Here is a 10,084-nt window from a genome sequence, read left to right as displayed (position 1 = left end):
ATGGCTGCTCTTGCAATTTATTATAATTTTATTTAATATTATCTTTTTAAGTGCTTTTGAGCCCCAGAGAACCCTGAGTCTCCAGCTCTCCCCTCCCAACCTCAACTCCGCAGGAGATAAGGAAGCACACATTTCTAGCAGCGAATGGAGAAAGAAAAACAAACTCCATCAAATGAAATTAGGTTACATGCTGAATCCCTTAAAAAGGAAAGTCTTTAAAAAGTGAAGCCATTTCTTACTCTGTAGCTAGTCTGAAACTCGATATGAACCTTTATTTCCTGCTGAAGGAAATTGTCAATTTAACAAAACAGATGGGGTCTCATATTGAATGTTCATGCAGCTTCTGGGTACTGAAGAACTGTCTCTACTGGTTTTCCCATCCAGAATCCTCTTGCCTGTCCCCAGCTAAATCCACAAGCTTCGTTCCCTCTGTCTGTTCTGAAGGAAGGGGGTGTTTCATGTTGCCTTGCTCCCCTCTCATCCTTGTGTCACCCTGATCAGAGATGGCCAAGCAATAGCCCAGAGACATGTCCAGGGAAGAACCCAGAAGAAATTCCACCATAATCTAGTGTATTTTCAAACAGTGGAAAATATATTATAGGATGCAAATTGTAGCCGTGGCCTCTGGTCTGCTCCTGATACTGATTCATGTCAAAGCCATAGAACCCTCCAGGGCAGTTTAAAAAAATCAAGTAAACGAGGAATTCCCTGGTGGCCCAGTGGTTAGGACTCGGTGCTTTCACTGCGGTGGCCCAGGTTCAGTCCCTGGTTGGGAAACTAAGATACCGCAAGCTGTTCTGTGCAGCCAAAAAAAAAAGGAAAAAGAAAATCAAGTAACTGAGGCCCTGGCCCAAGTGTTTTGACACTTCCCCCAGCCTGTAGTCACACTAAAGGAAAAGATGGCATCCTCCGGAAAGAATGTCCTGAACGGAAGCTAGAATCTGGAAGCAACTGCCTGTCTGGGTGAGCAGAGCGGAAGTAAAACACATTATAGCAAACCAAACTACAGGTTCCCAAATAAAACATATTTTATTCATATTCCTATCCAGTTGCCAAAATTATTGAAGGCACATTGCATAGTCTAAATCCCTGGATGTCGTGGTAGGTTTTCAGAGAATAACAATCAGGTTTGATGTTTTCTAATGACTTGAATGTCCTATGGAAAATTTGGGAAAGAGACGGGAAGGATGTGAATCTAGCAAAGATGATGGATCAGACTGTTTAAGGCTACACACATCGCATTTCCTGGGAACTCTCCACGGTTGCTGATTATTTTGTTGTGTGTCAACACAGAGGCGAGAGAGATGAATACTGAGTCTTCCTCAGGGATGGGCACCTGGCTTCCAAGCGGTGCCTCAGAAAATGGTCTTCCTCACGGTGGGTACCTCTCCGCTCTCCCTAGTTCTGCAGAGCTGGCTGGGGTCCAGGTCTGTTTGCTTTCTCCAGGCTTGCTTAATGGTTTCCTTAGATGTTTTGAGCCATTGAACTTGCATAAGCACATAACCATTTTCTCAGAAAAATTGTTAACTCTTTTACTAATTACATAATTTGCCACACTTGAGTGAGGGAGACCTGGTGAGCATAAAGGAGCAGAGGATCAGGGACTAAGTGGTTAAACCGGCTGAAGCTGGGAGAGGAAAAAAAAGTAATTTTTGGTTCTCCTTGGAGTCAGTCCACATATTCTCATTTTGGTCTCGGCAAAATGAGCAATGAGATTTATAACTTTGTTGATTTAAAATGTTATTTTAGTTTGGATTTTGCATAAAAATAAGACCAAAAAAGAAGTGTCTCAAGATACATCTTGTGAAAGGGACCAGTCTTGAGGGTGACGTTGCATGAACAAGCCCCACTCTCTTCTGTCAAAGAGACCTCAGGTGAATAGGGGACTCACCTGTACTGTGGGTGTGACTCAGGGCCATGGGTGAAGTACAAAGGAATGGTTAAACTCAGGGATGAGGGATGAACTTGAAGACAAGTTAGCCTTTCAGTTGGGTCTTTGTCTTTCCATAGATGGTACCAAGATGGTACCAAGACAGTAGATGGATATATTCTAAGGAAGGGAACAGTGTGAGGGGAAAAAACAGTATAAAGATGGGAAACTTCATGGAACGTCCAGAGACAGAGACCAGACTGTGTAAAGTCCTCCTCAAGAGCCTTCAAAAAATTTCCATCTCCTGGAATGTATACTCCAAATACCAAAGCCCTCCATGAGCTAGCCTAAAATAAAATTTCTGCCTGTCGCCCACCCCATCACTCAACTTGCTCAATTGCCTTTAGGACTATTTGATGTTGCCTGAACATCACACATATTTTCATCCTTATGTTGTTCCCTTATCAAGAAATACTTTCCCGTACAGAACAACCGGAACTTTCATATACTGCTAGAGGAAATGGAAGATGGTGCAACCATTCTGGAAAACAGTTGGACAGTTTCTTAAAAGTTGAAAACATGACCCAGGCATTCCACTCCTAGACATTTACCCAAGAGAAATAATAGCATTGTGCCTACAAACACTTACCCATGAACGTTCATAGAAACTTTATTTGTAATGGCCAACAACTGGAAACAACTCAAATGTCTATCCACAGCTGTATGGATAAACTATGTACACCCATTCTATAGAATACTGCTCATCAGTAACACAGAACAAACTGCTGATGAACAGACATGGATGAACGTAGACAAATCTCAAAATAATTATGCTGAGTGAAAAAAGCCAGACAAAACTAGAGTGCATAACGTATAGCTCCATTTTCATACAAAACTCTAGAGAATGCAAACCAATCTACAGTGACAACAGATCTGTGGTTGCCTGGGGGAGTGGAGCAAAGGCAGGAGAAAGAGATTGCAGAGCAGCAGGAGGACACTTTGGGGGGTGAGAGATGTGCTCATTCTCTTGATGGTGGTGATGATTTCACATGTGTCAGAATGTGCCAAACTGTACACTTTGAACGTGTGTAGTTTATTGTACCTCAATTATACCTCAATAAAGCTGTGAATAAAAGTCCTCCCTGCACCACTCGATCCTTTCTTCATCCTCCGTGAGGACTTCGTGACCCCTCTCCACTCCCCCAGGTACAATTTATTGCTGCTTCTGCACTTTGATTGCAACTGAATTTAGGGATTTTCACCCTGGGAATGAATAACATGTGTCTCTGGCTCCTCATTCTATAGCAAGCAGAGTCTGGCTTTTGGCACCCCAGCAAGTGTTGACTGAATGCAAGAAGGAATGAACAGTGAGTGACCCCATTTGGTAAGTGTAGGCAAATGATGGGAAAGGAGGGCATGTCGAGGGAGGGGGGCATGTTGGGAATATGATGGAACGACAGTGGGAAACCACTGATGGTTCTGGACTGATACAGGAACGGAAGTGGGGAGGCTGTTGCTCTACACCCAACAAGGTGAAGTGAGCATTGAACAAGAGAGACCATTAGAATGGAAGTAAAACAAGTTCATGTGAAAGATGGTATGGAGGCCAAATTGGGGCATTCAGAAACTAAGTTGATGAAATGAATAGTAAGCAGGGATGGTTGAAATATACAGCAGTTTAAACCTAAAAGTCCATTGACAGATGAATGGATAAAGAAGATGTGGTACATATATACCATGGAATATTACTCAGCCATAAAAAAGAATGAAATGATGCCATTTTCAGCTACATGGATGGACCTAGACATGACCATACTAAGTGAAGTAAGTCAGAAAGAGAAAGACAAATACCATACGATATCACTTATATGTGGAATCGAAAATACGACACAAGTGAACCTATCTACGAAGCAGAAACAGACTCACAGACATAGAGAACAGACTTGTGATTGCCAGTGGGGAGGGGGGCAGGGGAGGGTTGGAGTGGGAGTTTGGGATTATCAGATGCAAACTCTTACGTACAGACTGGATAAACAACAAGGTCCTAGTGTATAGCACAGGGAACTATATTCAATATCCTGTAATAAACCATAATGGAAAAAAAAAGAAAGACATAGCAGGTTATAGCCTGGAGAGTCTAGTTGGATGTTTCTTCTGTCATTACAATTTGGGGAAAAGAGCTGTTTTCCTAGCCAAGTCCTTACGAATAACTGTCAGGGTCTCTGCAGAAAGACTCAAAGATCTGTGTGCTCATTGTTGCTTACGATGAGGTCTGTGACTTAATAACACCGTGTTACTGTGTCCCAGGCGCTGGTCTGAGCACTTGACATGCATTAACTTATGTAACCTTTATATCAACCCTATGAGCTCTGATATTATCATCTCCATTTCACAGATGAGGAAACTGAGGCCCAGAGAAGCTAAGTAATTTGCCCAGGTTCTCCCAGCTAGTAAGTGACAGAGCTGGGGATTTGAATCCAGGCTGGATGGTTCCAGTCTATGCTCTGATGAACTTCGCAAGGCAGTATTGGATTTTTTTTGTTTTTTTGAAGCCAGAGTCTAATGGCATAAACCTCTAAAATTCATCATTGTGCATAGAAAATAGGACATCTATGTTTCTCTGACTTGTTAATTTGAGCAGCTTTCATTGTCTGGCTGGAAAGGATAACGTGCACAGGAGAGAGACTATTAGGCAAATAACAGCAGTTGTATGGTGTGCAAACAACGGTACATTTAAAATTCAGGAATTTTGAAGGCAATTAGCAGGTTCATTTAACATGCTCTTTGTGGGCTTTCTTGAACATTCTAGACCAGCAGATGCATTGTCAACAAGAAGGAGCTGGAGGAATTAGCTCTAGATTCCAAGTGATAAGACTTGAGGTCCGGTCCTGGGACACAGGCCCCCTGTAGGGCAGCTTCCTTGTCCACATGCAAAAGAAGAAACAGTAAGACGTTATTTTATTTTATTTTTATTGAAGTATAGAAATAGATGATTTACAATGTTGTGTTAATTTCTGCTGTACAGCAAAGTGATTCAGATACGTGTGTGTGTACACACACACACACACACACACACACACACACATTCTTCTTTATATTTGTTTCCATTATGGTTTATCCCAGTACATTGAGTATAGATAGTTCCCTATGCTATATAGTAGCATATCCATCCAGGATATAGGATGTTTATCCATCCTATATGTAATAGTTTGCATCTACTAACTCCAAGCTCCCAGTCCATCCCTCCCTCATTCCCCTCTTCCTTGGCAACCACAAGTCTGATCTTTATGTCTGTGAGTCCGTTTCTGCTTCGTAGATAGGTTCATTTATGTCATATTTTAGATTCCACATGTAAGTGATATCATATGGTATTTGTCTTTCTCTTACTGACTTACTTCACTTAGTGTGATAATCTCTAGTTGCATCCATGTTGCTGCAAAAGGCATTATTTCATTCTTCTTTATGGCTGAGTAGTATTTCTGTACATATATATGTACCACATCTTCTTTATCCATTCATCTGTCGACGGACATTTAGGTTGTTTCCATGTCCTGGCTATCGTAAATAGTGCTGCAATGAACATAGAGGTGCATGTATCCTTTTTTTTTGTTTGTTTTTTTATTTATTTATTTTTTGCTGTGTTGGGTCTTCGTTTCTGTGCGAGGGCTCTCTCTAGTTGTGGCAAGCGGGGGCCACTCTTCATCACGGAGTGCGGGCCTCTCACTATCGCGACCTCTCTTGTTGCGGAGCACAGGCTCCAGACACGCAGGCTCAGTAGTTGTGGCTCACGGGCTTAGTTGCTCTGCGGCATATGGGATCTTCCCAGACCAGAGCTCGAACCCGTGTCCCCTGCATTAGCAGGCAGATTCTCAACGACTGCGCCACCAGGGAAGCCCGCATGTATCCTTTTGAATTAGAGTTTTGTCTACATATATGCCCAGGAGTGGGATTGCTGGATCATATGACAATTCTGTTTTTAGTTTTCTGAGGAACCTCCATACTGTTCTCCATAGTGGCTGCACCAACTTACCTTCCCACCAACAGTGTAGGAGGGTTCCCTCTTCTCCACACCCTCTCCAGCATTTGTTATTTGTAAACTTTTTAATGATGGCCATTCAGACTGTTGTGGGTTAGTTTTGATTTGCATTTCTCTAAGAGTTAGCAATGTTGAGCATAAGATGTTATTTTAAAGAACACAGTTCAGCAAAGTGTAAAAGAGAGCAAAAGTATGAAAAATAACTCACTATCCTAAATGAAAAAAATCAGGGAACGATGGAGATCCTTTCCATTTTAGCCAAAAAGCCACTCACAGTTAAAGTAACTCAGTGACTTAATCTTAGGTGCCTAATGGAATCCCTAATGTTTTTAAAGATTTTAAAAAATGATCCTGCTTTAGACATAAAAAGATGTCACAGGACAGCATTCTGGGAAAAGTTAGGACCTGTAGCATACGTCCAAAAACTTGCCTCATATTGAATGGAGAAGGAATCCACCAAGGCTAATCCAGGGCTGTGTAGACATTGGCTTATGAGCCTTTTCTACATTTGATTAAAAAACGTGTCCACCCATTAGAAACACTAAACATTTTGCTCCTTCCCTGTCTTAGGTCAGGTTCTCTGGAAACAGACTCTGAGCTAGAGATCTGAGTGCAGGTTTCCTGGGAAGAGCTCCTGGGGACAGCATCTGTCGGGGAGGGAAGGAGGCAGGATTGGGCAGAGGGAGAAACTGGGCTGCGATGCGGTCACAGCAAAGGCCCAAGCCACCTCACGGGGACTGTGGAGCAGGGATGGCCCTGCAGGCAGCCCCACAGGAGCCAGGGGGGTCAAGGGGACTGGGAAGATTAAGTATCTGCAGCCTACGCGCCTGGCAGCTGGGGGAGGAGAGCCTGGGACTTGAGCGGGACTTGGGAGGCGTGGGGTATCCATGGACTACCTTTCTTCCTCCACACTCTTGCTTTTCTCCTCTCATCCTCTTTCTTCACCTCCTTTGATTAGAAAACAAATCATGAACATGTTTTCTCTGGCTTCCTCTTTATGTTCTCCTCTGAGGACCTTAACAACTTCAGTGAGAGTATTTCTGACATCTGCATGCCAACTCCACACCCCTGAAATGAAGGGAGCTTTCCGAATGCCTGGAGGGGTGAGAAAGAGACCTGAGTGGGTGTGATTCCCATCCCTTCTGCGTGGCTGGGGAAGAGGGGCGTCCCTGCCTGAGGGAGCCCCCAGGGCTGAGTGGATCCACAGATATTGAAAAACCCTCAAAACACAAAAAACAACCGAAATCTGAAAGCATCAATTCTTCATGACTATTTTGCTCACAGCCTTAAATTTCTAAGAATGTTTTTCTTTTTTGGCTGTGTTGGGTCTTCGTTGTTGCACGTGGGCTTTCTCTAGTTGTGGCGAGCAGGGGATACTCTTTGTCGCAGTGCACGGACTTCTCATTGCAGTGGGTTCTCTTGTTTTGGGGCACGGGCTCTAGGGGCGCAGGCTTCAGTAGTTGCAGCATGCAGGCTCAGTAGTTGTGGCTCGCGGGCTCTAGAGCACAGTCTCAGTAGTTGTGGCACACGGGCTAGGTTGCTCCGTGGCATGTGGGATCTTCCTGGACCAGGGCTCAAACCCGTGTCCCTTGCATTGGCAGATAGATTCTTAACCACTACGCCACCAGGGAAGTCCCTCTAAGAATTTTTGAAAGAGAGAACTGTATTCAGTCTTAGAAAAAAATGACTTTTGTACCTTAAGCACATGGATAAAAGTCCACTCCATTGCTTCTATCTTCTGGCATCTGGCTTTGACTGCAAAAAGGAACTGTATCCTTTGAATGCTCAAGTCTGGATTTACACACAATATTCTGAGATGAATATAAACACTTTGGAGTCATGCTCAAGAATGAAAATGTTTTTCGTCTACCCTGAATCAATACCAGCTCCTTAGAAGCTGTTGGTTTATAGCAGATTCTCCCAACCTGTTCCTTTCCCCCCAAAAGGAGCCAGGGAACAGTGGGACTCATACTGCTTCATCCCCTGGTGCTTGTATAACCACCCTTGCTGGGAGTGTGGGATGTGGCAGGCTGACAGGGTTACAGTTGTTTCTTTATAAACAGTTTTAATTGAACAGGTGTCCTCAGGGAGCAGGGAAATTCCTCTTCACTTCACACGTGTCGTGCTGGCAGCTCCCTGCCTTTCCCGACAGAAGCTGCCTCTCCTCTCATTTTCACTCAGGCTGGGGCTGATTAATTAAAGCACCTCCTCTCCATTTCCAGGCAAAATCCTCATTTGACGCAGTGCAGAATATTCGATGCTTAAGCCTCTAATTTCCTGGCACCTTCACAGCCTCTTCAAGATGGTGTTTATGAAAGGGGGGCTCTCTTCCCATCTCCCAACTGACAGATTCACAGGTGTTTCTGTCACTGAGACCCCAGCCCCCCACAGTCCCCATCAGGGACTTCAGCCCGGGTCTGAGGGGTCAGGATATCCGTCTGTCATTTGCGGTTTCCACATATTCCTTCCTGATTATGCAAATCCTCCCTCTTTCTATTTGTTCCTCTCCTATTGTCCCCGCAAAGGACATCCAGTGTCCATCATGATGAGAACCTGAATGAGAGGTGGCCAGACAAATAGAAAATACTCCTATTAGTCCTTCTCTCCCTCCCTCTTTTTCTCTTTCTCTCTCTCCCGCTTTCTCTCCAGAGCTAAGAACCAACTGTTAGGCATTTAGCTAGACCACGTCAGAAGCCTTGCCTGTTATGTGTCACCCCCTCTCTTGGGGAAAGCAGTCACTTTTAGTTTTTTTCCATGTTTATGGAATTTTTTTAGAGGATAGACTTGCCCTTTCTGCCTAGTCTGCTTTCTCCAGAAGCCCAAGCCCGTCCCTGGCTGCCGGCAGTCAGCTGGCACAACCCGTGGCACTCCCTGGCGGATTCCGGATCCGACAGCACCCCCAGGTCCCTCCCCTGCTCACGGAACCCTGTGGGACAGCTGGCCCGGGGGATGAGCAGATGCATTTCCTCTTCTGGCCTTGTCCTTGCCTCTCACGTACCTGCTCTGCCTTCCAGGCTCCTTGGAGGGCAGGGACTGACACCCTCAGAGGGAAGGTGGTGCTCACGCTCATTTGCTCACATTACCTGCTCCGGGGGGTCATGCCAGGGGAGGGCACCGCTCGCAGGTCTGTCTCTTCCTCTCATCCTGGAGGAGGGCATGGGTGGGAAGGAGCCAGAGTGCTGCCTGACATCTTCTAAGAGCCCCAGAAAGGCTCCGGAGCCAATGGCAAAGTGGCAGCAGCCTTCCATACCACGTGTCCCCGAACAAATGATGTGAGCATTTCCCCTCTTCTGGAGAAAAGTCTGGGCTCTTTTAAAGTTGTCTTGATTAGAGTAGTCTTTTCTTCCAGCATCTTTTTGGGAAACTCCAACCTGACCGACACATGATGTGCAGATATCCGCTACGTCCAGCCATGAGGAGGTCCTGCAGGTCCTCACGCCATGCTCGTCCAAGGGAGTGAGAGTGTGTGTCTCTAGGTCAATTTATGTGTTAATTTGTCACTTGGTGCATAATATTTAGCACTGCGATAAAAACAAATAAGCCAATCCTATGAGGAACTGATTTTCCCTTCCACATCTGTTCACGGAGACATGTATCTAAAGTTTTGCTATTTTAAAAGCCTTCCATACAAACATAATCTAAAATTGCTAGGCTTTGAAGTTTGGGGCTTTTCTGTCAAATGATGTTTATGGACCTGCTCTCTGGAGCCGGGCCACTCGTCTTCTGCCTCCAGGCCCCAAAGACATTGATGACCTCTTGAGGTCCTTTTCAACTCACTGCAAATTAATATGATGATTTTGAGCACCTTTTGCACACAAGTTCCATGCTAACCCTCAGCTAAGATGCAAGAGGGACCCTGTCCCCAGGCGTGTGCCGCAGCAGAGAACACAAACTCTACACAGAAACAGTCACGGTGTCAGCAGAGAGTGATCACGGTTAAAGGTGAAGTGGGCGTGGGAGCGCAGAGGAGACAGACTGGGCTTTTCAAGTCAAGGGTTGGGCAAGGCCCTTGGAGGAAGTAGAATTTAGGCTGAGCCTTGAAGGATGGATGGGATTTGGCCAAAGGAAATAAAAGAGAAGAGCATTTTAGGGGAAGGGCACAGCAGGAGCAAAGGCCAGATGTGGATAAAGGCAAGCCGACAACATGACAGCAGCCATGACAACAGATCCGGGCTGGC

Source organism: Pseudorca crassidens, chromosome 10, assembly GCF_039906515.1.
Source record: "Pseudorca crassidens isolate mPseCra1 chromosome 10, mPseCra1.hap1, whole genome shotgun sequence".
In the NCBI taxonomy this organism is placed as follows: domain Eukaryota; kingdom Metazoa; phylum Chordata; class Mammalia; order Artiodactyla; family Delphinidae; genus Pseudorca; species Pseudorca crassidens.
This window is presented reverse-complemented; position numbering follows the sequence as displayed.